The sequence below is a fragment of the Mesocricetus auratus genome, unplaced genomic scaffold (assembly GCF_017639785.1).
Source record: "Mesocricetus auratus isolate SY011 unplaced genomic scaffold, BCM_Maur_2.0 Super-Scaffold_100010, whole genome shotgun sequence".
In the NCBI taxonomy this organism is placed as follows: domain Eukaryota; kingdom Metazoa; phylum Chordata; class Mammalia; order Rodentia; family Cricetidae; genus Mesocricetus; species Mesocricetus auratus.
Genome location: NW_024429194.1, coordinates 54,349,256 through 54,366,293, shown reverse-complemented (window position 1 = coordinate 54,366,293; position 17,038 = coordinate 54,349,256).

Below are 17,038 nucleotides of genomic sequence, written 5' to 3'. Positions count from 1 at the left end.
ACTCTCAGATGTGGAATGTGGTTTTCACACACCTGTATGTGAATTAGTTAGTCTATGGCAGAAGGTGAAGTTCTTGGGACTGAGACAAAGGTCTTCATTACTCCCAGGACAGAAACACAGCATTTCCATTGGTTCTCTTTGGCCCCAAGCTCTAGGGATCATCATTGTATCACAATGGATGCCACCTGATCAGCAAGCTGGTGTCATGAACCTCAAAAGCTGCAGAATCTAATTGTCAGGGACGTAAAGTCTGGAGGAATGAAAGAGACCCCACCAGTGTAGCCATCCAAAACTACAGTCTCCATTACTCAATTCACTTTGCATTTCCTCTTCTTTTTTATCTTCTAGTTTCTTCATAGCATTTCTAGCATAATTTTCCCGTGTGTTTCTTCTTACAGGAAAACAGACTATGTATCCACTATTGTATACATAGAACTATAAGCATCCATTATATTAAATGTCTTGTGCATTTATACCTTTAAATATTCATTAATGTATGAAACTGTGGGTGCTTTAACAGGAAGGACCATAAGAATATAGTGTTGTGTGGTGATAGAGTAGGTGGTTTTATTTTGTTTTTTGTGCAGTACTTGGGACTGAACACCAGGCCTACTGCAGTCTAGGCAAGTATTGTACTTTGAGCAGTACCCCCAGACCATTTGGGCTTTCTAGATAATAAAGATACAGATAATAGTTAGCAAGACAGAAAGGTGTACCAGACTTTTTCTTTGGAGCCACCAACCAGTTCCAAAATCATGACATGGATTCTTCTTATTAGTTATAAATGCTCTGCCTAGGATCCTTTTTGAAGAGCTCTTTTAATTTAGATTAACCTGTTACTCTTTATCTACCCTGTGTCTTGGGGCTTTTCACTTTCCTTTCTTTCTCTCTATGTATCTTACTTCCACTGCTTCAAGTGTCTCGCTAACATCTTGCCCCAGGCATGCCTCTCCCTTTCTCCCTATTCTCTTCTCTCATCCTTCTCTTTATTCTCTCAGCCTGCCAGCCTCACCTATCCCTCTTCTGCCTAGCTATTGGCCATTCCGCTCTTTATTAGACCAATCAAGTGCCTTAGGTGGGCAAGGTGAACACATGAAGCATAAACAAATGTAACACACCTTCCCATAGCTAAGTAATATTCCACAGCATAAGCAAATGTAACACATCTTTACATAGTTAAAATACTATTCCACAACAGAGAGGTATCTACTAAAACCTGCTAAATGTTATAAATATTAGTAGGTTACAATAGTATAAAGCTTTATGGCTGCTGAGAAGAATTCATGGCTGATGCAAGTAATAGAGGTAGTAAAACTGCTATTGTATATTAAGTTATCAGGATTTTTTTGTTTACATATGGTGATCTGCCACGGATATTTCTTGCACTACACACACAGTTTAAGGGTGGAAATAGTTTGCTACATATTTAAACAGAAGTGGGATTGCATTTCAAAACTACAATCATTTTTTAAAAAACTGTTCAACTAACAAGAATTACAGAGATGATAATACAACTTGTTTGTCTTTTTTCCTTCAAGAAATTATTTAGCAATACAGAGAAACCCTGTCTCGAAAAACCAAAAAAAAAAAAAAAGAAATTATTTAGTAAGTCAAAGTTGCAAATACAACTTGTGTGTGGACCTGTTGTTCTCTCCCACTCCAGAGCTAACTACACCATCTCCATTCCTGTTCTTCAACAATACAGAATCTTAAAAATGCGTTTCCATCATGCCATGACAAAGTACGCATTGTTCTACAACTTTTTAAAACAATAAGTCCAAACAGTATTTTCTTGAAAACAACTGTTAGATCTTTATGATCCTTTCCAAATCATGCATCTTTGAGAGGAGTGAAATAGCAAAAAATATTACCTGAATTTATCATAATGGAAGCACATCACCAAGTCCTATGCTCTGCACGTTAATGTCCTTTATTCTCACACATCAAAAAGTTTTATGGATATACTCTTCCCACAAGCAGAAATGATCATAAATACTATGACTTTAAGACCTTGAACTTTCAAGAATATTTTATTTTAAACATTTGTCGTTTCGTCTCTAGTTCACACTTCAGAGACATACTAAAATCTTCTTACTAATTTCATTTGCAACCTATATTGCTATTACGGGTATTATACTATACTTCATCTTCACCTTTTTCAGAGTAACATGAAGGTGTTATTTAGTCATTACATCTAAATACTACCATGGCCATATGTTTTCAATTCCCTTTTCCATAATTGGCTTCCCCAAAATTATTGACAGATGCCGTTTTAAAGGCTATTGGATAACTATTTTCCTTAACAGTAGACTGGTCTTGGTTTTTGCCTTTAAGATAGCTCAAATAAGCTCAATATAAAAATTTGCTGTCAGTGTCTCCACTATCCTAAACTTCCTGATACTAAGGTTCCTTTACTTATCTTAGAACATATTTTGGTGCACAGTGAAATTCAGAGGAGCCATAGAAGTCCCTCCCTCCCTCCTTCTCTCTCTCCCTCTCTCCCTCCCTCCCTCCCTCCTTTCCTCCCCCCCTCTCTCTCACACACACACTCCCTGTTATACACAACTTCCACTAGACTGGTGAATTTTGTCTACTTGCCCAACCTGCATGAACACTTCATTGCTGTCCAGCATCTTACATGGGAGCTCATACTTTGTGTTTTATGTTCTGTGGGTCTGGTAAGGTAAAGGCAATAAATATCTACCACCAGTATGTCTTCTATGCATTGCCTGTTCATCCTTTTTTCCTCCATAACCCCTGGAAAATACTGCTCATTTTAATATCTCCATATTTTGCCATTTCCAGAATGTCATATATTTGGGAACATATGGTATATAGTCTTCAACTGGGCATCTAATACTTGGTAATATGCATTTCTTTTCATAACACATTCTTTTTTAGTTATACCACACTTTATCCATTCACTCACTGAAGGAAATTTTCATTGCTTCCAAAGTTTAGTAATTAAGAACACAGCTGTTGTAAACAGTCAGTGCAATTATCTGTGTGAACTTAAGTTTTGAGCTCCTCTGGGCAAATATCAAGGAGTGTAGTACTAGACTGTGGAAGAGGAATATGTTTAATGTTGTTAAGAGCTGCCAAAGTGCCTTACAGAGTTGCTGAACCATTTTGATTTTCTGCCAGCATTGAAAATTCCTGATACTCTATATCCTCAGAAGGATTTACATTATAATTGCTCTAGTCTTGGACAATTCTAATACTTTTGTAGTGGTGTGATTTTACTTTGTATTTTTATGATGGTATAAAATGTGGGGGGAAAGATGCCTATGCAAAGATACTTTAAAATCCTTGCTGTATCCTGGACTTATGGGTGAAGCAGGTTAGAAGGAAACTATATCTTCAGATACAATGTGCATTTGTGATAGTTATTTTCCTCTCCACTGAGTACAAAATCTGAAGCTGTGACTCTAAAGGACTTTGAGGGATACTTATTTGTGATATAAACATGAAGATCCTAGCAGGGAGTACATGACTAAGTCAGCAAACATGTTACAGAGGACATTCAGTTATCTCAGTGTGGCTTAAGCTTCATATCTGAAAGTTTACTCCAAATATTCTTGTACACCAATATAAACCTAGAAGTAGTTTACATTTTAACATCTAAATCAATAACCCTCAGATCCTATGCTTTCACAAAACTTGAATGATCTGTTTATATGAGTGTTTTAAGAACCTTTTGATTGGAAACATTGTTGTAATTACAATAATACAGCATGTGTAGCTCTAATATAAGTAGACATCTATGAATGTTTCAATAAACAATCTAGAAAGTGATTCTTCAAATATGCTCCCCCTTCAACATGAATTTCTGTCTTTTCCTGACTGGCTAACACTACACTGTCAACCTTTATAAGTGTCCCTCTCTGGGATCTGAACATGAGCTACAGTGTTATTAAAAAATATGACTTCTTACTTAACTTCACACTCTATTTTAACTACTACAGATTCTGTAATCACCTGTCTCATCTTTCTTCAGGTGAAATTTAATAGCAATTAACTTCAAACTCTACTACAACACCACCAGCAAATGTAATATTTTCCAAATTTGTTTTCTCTACATTTAGAGTTTTTGTCTAGTTATATTTTTATTTGTTTTTGCTATTTTTAACCTTTCTTTCATCTTGTTCAATTCATTTCAAAATCACTTCTGTGATACCATATCTGAAGAACAAAAATGAAGAACCTTATTTGCATTTTGGCCCTCTTTTGGATGATTTACACCCAGTGGAAGTGGTACTCAACACAAATAATCAGCAAAGCAAGCAGGGTAAACTCCTACATTATGAAGTAGAAAAATTTCCCTAATAATTCCAAAATAATTAGCACATTTCAAGACCATAATTGTGAAATATTTTATTTACATTATAGCATTAAATAGGGGAATTACTAACATTAACAATGTCAAATAGTTAAATGTGTTAAACCTGCAAAATTAAAATGATAAAATGTCGTTGAACTGTCATTGTGAGTATAAATTGGGAGTGTGATGCTGTCAAATTTGTAAATTTAAACCCACATGTATCAGACTTCAAAATGTTGAGTTGAATTTTGGCTACATATAAATATTGAGATGTATACTAATAATGGGTCACTTACTTTGATTTTTAAAATCACTATTTAATATATTAACATAAAATAAAAATATCATCTGTGTTGCTGGTTTTATTTGTTTATTTGTTGTTGTTGTTGTTCCGCCAGGTCCCACCACTTCAGCCCCACATAGACGCCATATTAATTATAAAACTGATGGCCGATGGCTAGAGCTTCTTATTGGCTAGCTCTATCTTAATTATTAACCCATAACTACTAATCTATGTATTTTTACATGGCCTTATCTTACCAGAAACGCCTGGCACATCCTATCTTCCCTGTCCCTCCATGGTGTCCTTTGAGGTGCCTCTCTTCCTACCTTTCCCAGAATTCTCTTCATCTCCTAGTCCCACCTATCTTCCTGCCTTTACTGGCTATTGGCCAAAAAATGTTTTATTCATCAACCAATAAGACAAACATATATACAGAAGCATATTCCCCATCACATCTCCAATTCCTTAAAGTAGATTTATAAATTTAATTCCTTTTATAAATTTATTAACATATATAATCATATTTAAGACAACGTGGTATAGCTTACTTTTGTTCATAAATTAAACATATCAAATATTTTTTCCTGATTTTTGTATTTTATCTTTAGGATCCTTAACATAAGACATTCATGAGATCTTTTGGGAGTCCAAGAGCTGGAACCAATAAGCATAGTGACTCTTAAATTCTCTTAAATTTAATTTTTTCACACAATACATTTTAACATGCTTTACCCAACCCTTAACTTCTCCCAGAACCTCCCATCTTATCTGCCCACTTCATGTTTTTTCTATCTAACTACTATCTGTCTGTCTACCTACCTATCTACATACCTACCTCTCACTAAAAACAAACAAACAAGCAAAAGAAGTAAATGGGGCATGCCCTGGAGTGTAATTTATACACACAGTGATAAAACAATGAATCAGTGAAGAAAAATGATTTTTCCCTTTGCCATCAGATATCTATTGCAACAGTTTTGTGGTTAAGGGTGGGTCCCTAGGCTACTTTCAGTAACACAATGTGTTAGGAAAGGAGTTTCCAGTTTGTAATACTAAATCAACTACTGAACTTTGAAAACTGAAAAGACCTTTTGAGAATCCCCCATTAATGGCATGATTGTCTTCAATAAATAAATGAAAGTACTAAATATACATTGATCCCTTGTTAATCATGTAAGTGCAAATATGAATACCTTGGTTATAAGCCTCCTGTCATTAATTTCAACTATTTCCAGAGTTGACTATGACTGATCAAACAAGAAGACATAGCAATACTTTCAACCGGTTCATTTGTTTTCTTAAATAAAATGTTAGAGTGAAAGAAGAAAGGTTGCAGAAGATGAAATGTCTTGAATGCTGGGAACCATAGTAATTTAAATAGAATTGCTCTTTTAAGTGTTGACAATCTGTTTCAATACTGTCAAAAGCATAAGTATGAATGTAATTATTTTCAACTAAAAAGAAAATTTGCACTCTAACTACATATAATTACTCTCAAGTGTCTGTTTTTCTGTCTGCCACCTCTTTAAGAAACCTTATAATCTAGAAATTAACAATTTTACAAGAATATAGAAATCTGTGTTCAGAGGCAATGGGAATTTGAATACAATGAGATTGATTTTACCTCAATTATGCCTCACTTAGCATCATGAAAAGATGACTGACTGTAAGTGAAAGTATGATAAGGATAGTTCTAATTATTTGATTCATCCAGCAAGAGATTTTATTACAAAGCTCCAATTTGAAAAACGTGACTAATACCGATGACCACATAAGAAATGATTTTTCAATAAAATACTTTCTAAGTTTTTACCTTCAATAAATTTTAGGAAGTTTTGGTTAGATGGCTTGGTATCTAGTCAAGTATTAACATTTAATGATACAACAAAGTTCTGAATAATATTACCACAGCAAAACTTTCATTCTCATCTTCACATTTATTTATCATTCTTCAGAACTGAAAGATAGGTGTGTAAACCTCCAACTACTATAACAGTAAGTAACCTATTCATGAATGCCTGCATCAATTTAACAATAAATAGTCTCACCTTCTTAATTAAGAGACACATTTTGGAAAAAAATTATTCTCAGTAAAACTATGAAATTAGTAATGTGTCATTTGAAATATATTTGCTGTTAAAAATTAAAGCAATAATTCAACACTTAAAAAAGTGTCTTTAACACTTGGAACCTTGTAATACCTGGAAACTCTGTGATGTATTTCTTATATTTTGTAGCACCCCCTAAAAATTTGAGTAAACATGGAAACTTCTAAGTACAAAATAAATTATATTACATATAATTTATATTGCATATAAATTCTGCTGAAAAGTCAAAGCAAAATATAAAATGAAGAACAATTCCCTGTCCTAAAATCTTAAGCCATTTAATTCCCCTCAGATTTAAACTGCCCTCATGAATGAATTAGCCATTCTATGTAATTTATCAGTCAATGGGCTGATAAGTTGCTTATGATGAGAGCTGGTCTCTACAAAAGTCACTTGATCTAGGCCCTCTCAGGATTCTTCACTGTTTAGCACTTTGAGTAGCCTCAGGACTCTGTAGCAAATGCTTCACCACACACAGTTCCTGAGCCTGGAACTAAAATCAAAAGCCAAAATAAAGCCTTTTCTGTATAACTTGCCCAGTAGGTACTATTGAATCAGCAAAAGGAAATGAAGAGGGGATACTGGTACTACACAGCTGAATGTGTCATACTATGGAGGACATCCGGATGATTAGTTGGTCTAAATTACAATGTTAGTTAATAAGCTGTTTCAGTAACAACACTGTGCCTCATTGAAAAGTTGACATTTGGAGTAAGAAAATTATCAGAAAACTGTAATATCTCAAGCATACAGAAAAGGGAATTAAAAGGCATGAAAAGAGAGAGCATGGTGAACATGTTCAAGAGACACTAATAGCCCCCTGTATCAAGAGTGGAGGAAGCAATTGAGAAAATACATCAAGGGTGAAAGAGAAGCTTTCCTTGTGTTCTGTTTTGTTTGTATTTGGCTTAATTTGTTTGTTTATTTAAAAAAAGGTTTGAAGACCACTCAGTTATGCTATAAAATGCAGTACTAGACAACTATCCTAATTCCTAGATCACATGCCTGCTTTCTCTGCCACTACCCATTTGGCGATGCCAGCTGATTCAGTTGTTTGACTGGACTCTATGTGTGTCTCACTCTTCACTTACATATGTGTATTTTCACTTGAACTCTGGGTACATTTGTGTTGGGGAAGTCCTGTGCATTTGTCAATAAAGCACTGTCTGGCCAATAGGGAATCTAGATAGGAGGGACTAGGAGTCCAGAAGGATTCTAGGAAGGAGAAACACAAGAGAGTCGAGATGTAACCGCCATGGGGTAGGAAACCCGGAACTTCTCCGGTAAGAGACATACTTAGATTAACAATTATGGGGTAATTACTTAAGTCAGAGGTAGCCAGTAAGAAACAAGCAAGGCCAACAGCTTCATAATTAATATAGCCTCCTGTGTGTTTATTTGGGACTGATGCGGCTCTAGAACCAGGCTGGCGGGAAGGCTCCTCTCAAAGGAAAAAGCTTCTCTTTACACATTTGTACTTGTTAGAAGGCACATTCTTTTTCCTTCATCCTTGACAGTATCTTATATTTTGTCATGTTTTTAAATTGTCCACACTTAAAGATTAATAAATTAATGTGAATATTTATTTTTGTGGCTATTTGTGCCTGAAATCTTTTTGCCGATACACATTTCATATACCTAAGAACTACACTACACTCCTCTATGTAAAATGTATTAGATCTATGTTTTGGTAATGAATGAAAAACTCCATAATGTAAACAAATGTAAAACATTTGAAACAGTATATTTTTAATTTTTTCAAGTAAAGCACAAATACATGTTAAATATTTCAAAATTGTTTAAATACTTGCATGTCCCCAATTTGATGTGATCATTTGTGAAAGAAATTCTTCAAAACTAAAGGCTGTTGAACACCAAGTATTCAGCTATATATTAATATTCATTACAGAATTCATTTCAATAATTAGCAAGTAACAATATGCTTGATAACTCAATTATATAATGCTCTATGGAAGAAGAAGAAAAAGCTTTTCTTGACTGAGTTTATTAACTGATACTAGTATCAGCAAAGTGATGAGTATAAACTGTGCATCAAAGAGTCATCACAAGAGCCCTGACTTTGTTTTTCTCAAAATGACATTCTCATATTCTATTCTTGATATTGCTCTCAGAATAGTTTATCTCTGGCTCTGTAGTAGTAGTAGTAGTATGGAAAGCATAAAATTGAGAGAAACCTCACACTAAATTTTATATGCTGGAAAGGGCAGTTGGACATTGCTGGGGGGGGCAGAGACAAACACAGAGTACCTGAGGAAGGCAATCGGTTGTCTGTGAGAAAATTCCAAGTCCTATCTCAAGTGCCTTAATTTTAGTTGCTTTCTTAAGAAATAAAAAAGTACCTTTCTGCAATCTCAGTGGTAACAAGTGCCAAGAATTTTTCAAGTGATAAAAAATGTTGAATAATTTCTTATTGAATAGGCAAACCTTGCTGAATATAGTCAATTTCAATTTTCTCTCTAAATCCCTTTCATGAAGGGTTACTGTCACCTCTGAGAAAAATGTGGAATGTGGATACCCAGAAACTACTCTCCCTTGGTGTCTTGATTTGATGGCCTCATTCTTTAAATTGTGAGTGTATTGTTAAATTAAACATATCACACAGTTTTTACATGATTAAAGGTCCCTGTGTAGCTTTATAGTTTGAAAAATTCAATTGAAGAAACTTCTTCATAACATCACTTCTCACCCTTTTGGCTAAGATCAAGCAAAGAAACTTCATCGTGACTAACGAGAATATTTAAAATATTCAAGAGAGAGCTTAATGTTCTAGTTGTCCCTAGTGCCAGCTTTTTTGTGTTGCTATAATTATACTATATCCCACTGGTCACTTTATGTACCATTGGAAATATAAACAAAATTTATTTTTCACACTTCTGGGACAGGGAAGTCAAAGATAAAGTTGCCAGCTGATTTTGCTCCTAGTGAGGACACTCTTCTTGCCTACTGACAGCCACCTTGTAATTACCCTCACAGCATGAGAGACAGTCAGAAACTTGACAGAGAGGAGAACACAAAGAATACTTTAGAATCTCCATCTTCTTACAGCCATGTTATTTGCACCATGAAGACCCCACCCTTAAGGTCTTCATTCCCTTATACCTATCCCTCATTCTGCCCCAAGTGCTCCATACCTAACTATATTCATAATAGAGTTTCAGCATGTAAACTATGTGTGGGGGTACATTTATAGCTTCCCTGTGAAGCAAATTATATGTATATGGTATGTGGATAGCTTTCATTCTTTCTCAAATCCTTGGTTTTCTGTTTATATCTTCATATTTAAAGGAATTTATTCTGAGAAAAATGATGCTTACTGATGTTAGCATAAGCATAGGCAATGTTCTAAGACCTTTCATGTTTTAAACTTATTTATTACCCACAAAACTCTAGGAGGCCAACAATGTTACCAACAAAAATTGATCATCAGAAATATGTCAGGGCTAAGGCAGGAGGATTACCAGTTCAAGGTCAGACTGAGTTACATAACAAGGCAAACCAAAAACAAAGGCATAAAACTGATTATTTGGAAAAGAGAATAATTCAGTTCCAGAAGAAAATGCATGCAACTTAAAAGGCCAGGTTTCAAAATCACATAGCCTGGACCACATAACACTTGCTTCTCAAATACTGGTAACATACTTACACTATTAGGATATTAGATATCAAACAACTTGTCTTATTATGGTCATACATCTAAATAATAATTGGAAAGACCAAAAGTAGTGTTCTTGCCTAGAGGAAAAAAATTAAGATGTTCACATCTATGTATTGCCTTACCTTAAATATTTATATTTACATTTCCCAGGATCAGTGAATTGCTTATGCGTCAAATATGAAGACACATGTCTCCTTTAACATCAAATAATAGACAAAAGGTGATGTCCATTTAATGGAACACAATCGGTAAATTAATATTTAAAATGTGTTATGATTCATTTTATCTCATTAAAAATAATTGGAAGGGGTTTTCCTGTATTGTACAATTGATTAAATATTACTGCCTTGGTAAATCATTTTCATTTACAGCTGCCAGACACTGGTGACATTTAGGAGAGTATTATGAATAGCCTGTGATTGTTTCTGAGCCCTGAGCAGAAACTTTAATCTCCGCACTGAGACAAATTAGTGGCACAGCTTGGCACTTGTGTTTTAGTCACTTTCATTCACTGTATGTAACTCAAATGTTTATTCACAATCAAAAGTAACTGCTCATGTGAATATAGTCTTCCAGGTAACACACTGCAACCATAAATGTGTGGGCTACATAGGCCATAACAGATGCTAAAATCCTGGGTAACATGGGCTTCTCTAGGTTTATACAGAGAATACCATAGCACACAATGTCACAAATTTTCATTTATACTCTGGGGCAGACATTGTTATTGCCCAACCTATTAGTAGAATCTGCCATTCATTCCATTGTATTATCAGTTCACAATTTCTATCAGTGTTCTCTCATGGTCTTCAGGATTTGTCCTGTGGCAGCTCTCCTCTCAACATTCTTATTTAATGTTTTCTTTGGCCAAATGCATGTATAATAAAGCTTCCTATAACCACGTGCCACATAAACAAGCAACAATTCTTTTACCCTCATGTTTTCTGATCATAAATGGATGGTGCCTAGTTGACTCTTCTAAACAAATAATAGAACAGCTCTTCTAACACCACTGGTACTAGACTGGGGGAAGTGTCAGGGGAGGGTGGGAGTTCTGAGATATATGTAACAGTGATAGTGATAACAAATGTTATTTGGAAAGTCTGATATTCAAAAGATGACCACTCATTGCCATAAGAGAATTGCTAAGTCCATGTCAAATTGATAAGGGGAAAATCCTAGCATGTGTATAGAAGAAAGTCTAAGTGAGGTACACAACCAGAGTCAGTGTACTTATTTCGCTAAAGCTGAATTTGGGTTCATGGACATAAAGAGTGCTTGCAAGCAGTAATCAGAATATTTCAATTTACATAGCTGAAAATGCTGGTTGTTGAATCATATAACGCAGACGTTTTGGTGACTCAGAGCTATCAAATATTTCTTAATGGTCCTGACTAATACTAAAGTTATAAATGTATAACCTGAATTTTTATTTATAATAATGAAGACAAATGGTGGGGGGAAGCGAGGTATTATTTGGTGTCATATCATTTATCTTCTTTGCCTGAATAAAATGTGAGCATTACCTCCTTCTCTGTTCTTGCTTACAACTCACAGTCTCCCGGAGACTGTCAGGGAGGAGATTAAAAACTGGCACTATGAATCACAGCTTCTTTAGTACCTCGTTTTCTAAACACTGTACTGACAAATGATGAGCGTATTATGAACTCCTCAGTTCAATAATCCAATATTCTACCAGTTGTTAGCAAAAGTAGTGTGAAACAGAACACATTCTGAAACAAATGCCAAGGTTAAAAATACTGTCTCCAAGTCTATAAACTTATTACATGCTATTACAAAGTGCCAACAGTTTCCGTTCCCTGTACTTTCATTTTTCTCTAAATCGATTGGAATTACCATGTTAAATCTGTGTCTCTGAGAGCTCAGCATGGAAATAAGCAGTCGGATTAAACACAGGAAGGTTGGCGGACTCCCACAACAGAATTACTGCTCTTACCATCCTAAGCACTTCACTGGAGTCCATGTGTATTTAAGGGGCTGACAAATCTCAACAAACTGCCTAATGTTCAGAGAAGGAAAGCCATTATAAAAGTTTTTCCATCCAAAAGTTTATATTCTGATATTAAATGCAATAGATATATGTCTGCTTTTTAGAATAAATTTGCCTTTAAAATAAGATTTCACAGACAGTACACGATTGTCACATATACAGTATAAATGACAATGTTTGAATTCAGAGAGGGGAAAACTTCATTAGAATCATTCCAGAAAATTCTTGTGGATAAAGTGTGATCTGTTCTCTTTTTAAGGGATCATTCATACTTATATGAAGAACAGAGTTGGGGGAAGGTGGCTTCCATACCTGATACCAGGGACTTGGGTCTAGGTAGAGGTTGGAAAGGGTAGCTCATGGAAACAGTCTTTCACCAGGTAAGGCAGCATGCTGCTCTTCCAGAGAACTCGAGGCCAGTCCAGAAGAAAGCCTTTCCATGACTCCTGCATTTCACTCATGCATGGAGTCTGAAAAAGCTTATCATCTAGCAGTCCATAGTAGAGGATGATTGCTCAGGGCTGGATCGGTAGAGGGCAGGAGAGCTGGAAGTTGGCAAGGTTGATCAACAGACAATGAGGTAGAGTGCAAAAGCAGCACGAAAAGCTGTTGTCCCAACAATGATAATGTGCATAATTTCATAAAGCTACAAGGAAGGATCTTGTACATTTTTGTACATTTCCTCATGAAGAAGTTATAAATGAGATACACGTGTAACCTGGTGTAAATATGTAATACATACATGTATTAAAACATCACAAGGCACCCACTGACTTGTACAATTTCTGTGTTTTCATATCACTTAAAAAGAAACAAAGAAGGAAAAAAGGTTTTGAATGGATTTATCACTACATATCACCATAACTTTAATTTCACCAGTGTTTCCTATAACATTCCAGCTTAGAATGAATCTTGGGAGTTTCATTACTTATTGGGTTCTCAATCAACTTGTGGGTTCTCCTTTTTCCTGGCCAGGGCAGGGTGGGGGGGTATAAAGAGAGCAGAAGGGGCGATTAGGGTTCAGACAGCCATGAACGTGATGGAAAGAGCTTCCGTGAGTTGGCTTCAGAGAGAACACTCATTTTATTTTTCTAGGGGTAAGGTATATGAGGGTTCTTAAGGTTACCAGCTGGAAGGGCTGATTGATCATAACACAGCACCTAACTATCACACAGGCCAGGTGGGAGGAAAGAGCAGGATTTACATGTTGAGTCATACAGCTTCTTCAGGGAGCTCTGTGCAGGGTCACTCTCCAGATAAGTTAGGATCTGGATTCAGAGAGGCTCCAAGTAAGGGTGGTGGAGAAATGGACGCCTTGCTGAGAAAGGGAGTCCTCCATTTTGGGCTGAGCTCAGAGAGCTATCCCAATTGCAACCTTAACGGCAGAGTTCTCCAGCACAACTTACAGCCAAAGCTTCTTTGGCATTTCCTCAAAATTATGATTGAAATAACTTATTTTATGTTTTCTTGGTCAGGGGTAGGGTTGAGGATAAAATAGTCAATTAAGAATCTCTGTAAATTGGCAATTGCCTTTATTTTTAGCTTTCTCGTGGATTGATATATAAAAATAATTTCGATTTTCCTTTCTGAATCCACACAAAAACATGGGAATTGTTTTAAATGAAAAGAAAATTAGATATTTTCATTTTCTGTATTTTCACTCGCTGCCTCCGATCATGGTTGGCAACTTCCTATTGAAGAGCCAATCTTAGTCAAAGGCATATGGCAATTTCAGGTGACTTTCACTCCATACTTCTCTCAACATGAGTCTAGATCCTCTCATCACAATTCAGTATACATGAAATTAAAGTCCAAGCAAACACTTTACCAAATTATTGTATTTCCTGTTTTGTGACAATAACAGAAACTTCCACTTCTAAGTAAAATGAGCTTTATGTATGCTTGTTCTTAAACACATCCATCTGTGACTTGAAGCAATGGCCAAGGTCTGTTTTTCTGACCCTGCCCTGCTCCCCTCCTGATGTCACTGCCCTGCTGGCAGAGTTTGAGAAACCGAGTGAAAGAAAGACAGTGCTCTGACAGTGCTCTGCTGAGGGGAGAAAGACTGACTGCATAGCCCTTCCTGGGGTCCCAATACCTGGAAGAAATTTATAGGCTTCTCATATATAGAGAGAGACTAGGTCTGGGTATAATAAAATATTTATATTATATTATAATATATCTATAATATAAAGAATATAATATATATTCTTGTAATTTAGACATTATTTTCTGTTATTCATTGTAGAGGAAACCCAACTCGTCATTGTAAACATAATTTTAAACCACTAGTCCTAATGGTTTCTCTTTAAAATCAGAAACACTGTCTCCTGAAGGCTCAAATCCAACTCCAGGTGGAGACCAAAATTCTATCCCATTTCAAGCTTCAAACCATGTCAACTCCACATTCTTGTCCTAGAGCATGCTTCCTGGTAACTACTCTGATGGGTTTCTTGGTCTGAAATCTGGATTTTTTTTTCCTCCAGATCCTTGAAGGACCTCAGTCCTAATCAAGTGCCAATCATACCCAAATCTAGTGTCTGCAAGACCTTTGTAACTGACAAGATCCCACTTGTAGTGTATTTCCCTACTGCTTCTCTCACCGGCCCTCTGTCCATCCTTCTTAGGCATTACATAGCTCTTTGTAATGATATTCTATCTATAAAAATCACCTGTCTGAACTACCACTTGTCTCTTTGTTCATCTGTTTAACTCATGGGTTTGTAATGGAGCCACACCATGGAGCTACAATGCATTCTCCAGTGTTGTATGTACCCTGGTCCTAACAGCCGGCTTGTATGCTTTATTGGATATTGTCTCACAGGTCTCCAGCCTCTGCCTTTAGATGTGGCTGTTTCAGGTTTAGTCCCAGACTGCAAGGTCCATTTTGAGAATCGCTTTCTCTTTAACAGCAAGATCCTATGTAGGTGACCCACACCTGCCAACATTTGTATTTGAAAGATTTTTTAATATTCTATAGTAATAGTATTGTATATTACTGATTTTCATTTAAAACTTGGACTCTTTACAAAAAAAATGAATGTGACATCACATAGCCTAGCAATTCAGTTCTGAATTTAAGAGTACTTTGAGCCAGAAACTGACTAAAATGGTTAGTGATGATACACATAGTAAATAGCATAATATGCACTAATAGAGTCAGTATATCTAAAAGGTTAAGAGTAAAATATAGTTTAAATAATATAATGTTTTACCTATACAGGTTAATGATAAGGAGAATAAAATTCTCAGCACACAAACCACAAATCAAAATAAATTGGTTGACTAGACTAAACTTGGCAAATGTCACAATAACCTCATGGTAGTGACCATTCACTACAGCCAAACAAAACAAAGCAAAATAAAGCCAAATAGTGAAGACACAATTTACATCTCAGTCAGGTCATGCTTCCTAAAAAAGGAAGCAGCATAGACTAGGTGATATAAATAAGAGAAATGTCTTTCTCACATTTTTGGAGGTCACAATTCCAAGGTCAGGGTGTCAGCACAGTAAGGCTCTGGGGATCACTTGTTCCTAGGCTGCAGGCTTCTATCTTCACTGTTTCCTCACAGGAAGGAAGAAGGTAAGAGAGTTCTCTGTGCTCCTTTGTAAAGACACTAATTTGATTCATGAGTACTCAAGAGTGCCCAAGAGAAATGAAAACATATGTCAAAGAAAAGACTTGAATGGGATCATTACAACAGCTTTATTCATTATAGCCTGAATCTGGAAACAAGCCAAATGTCCACAGAGAATAGAAAAGACGTACAATCATAGAATGAAATAATTGTTGGCAGTACAACACCAGGAACCACTGATACAACAAGGAGCGTTAATCTCAAACGCAGCCTATTTAGTGTGTTGAAAGCAGATTAAAATATGTCTGTACAATAAGATCAAAATACACTCAAGGACTGTGATAAGGCTGCCCGGAATTTTCAGCTATCCTGGGCTACATGTGAGACCCTGTCTCAAAAGAAAAGAAAAACAATAAAATCAATGTCATCTGCAGGGAAGCTGTAGGGTTGGCTGAGAGGGAGAATGTGAACACTTTAATAACATGATTGATGTGTCAGGTGTTAGCTTGTTAGTTATAACAGCACATACAGTGACTATTATACAGCAAAAGTTAGTAGAGTTCTAACATTTAACATTGGGAATTTGATCTCAATTTTACAAAATAAATCTTGGAAATATTTTCCTGAACTTGTGTAATTACAGGAAGGATAGTATAGATTGTGGTGTGGGTATCAGTTCTTTAACTGTTCTATTGGATGCATACTCAAAGAACTACTAGGGTCAAACACAAGGGATCTGAGACGATAGTTCAGTACATAAATGATACATTCTAACAGTTATTTTATTATTTAAGTATGATTTGCATAAAAAGGGCTGCACATATTTAATGTGCACAATTTAACGTATGAGTTTAGTGATAAGTTTAAACCCATAAAACTGTAACCTGTCACCTTCAAAACTTCCTTCCAGGGACTGGGAAGATATCCAGTGGCTAAATGCTTACCATCCACATGTGAGAATGGGAATTCTGATTCTTAGAAACCATAAAAATGCCGAATACACATGATGGGGACCTTTTAATTCCATCCTCAGAAATAAGAAAAGGGGCCCAATCCCTCA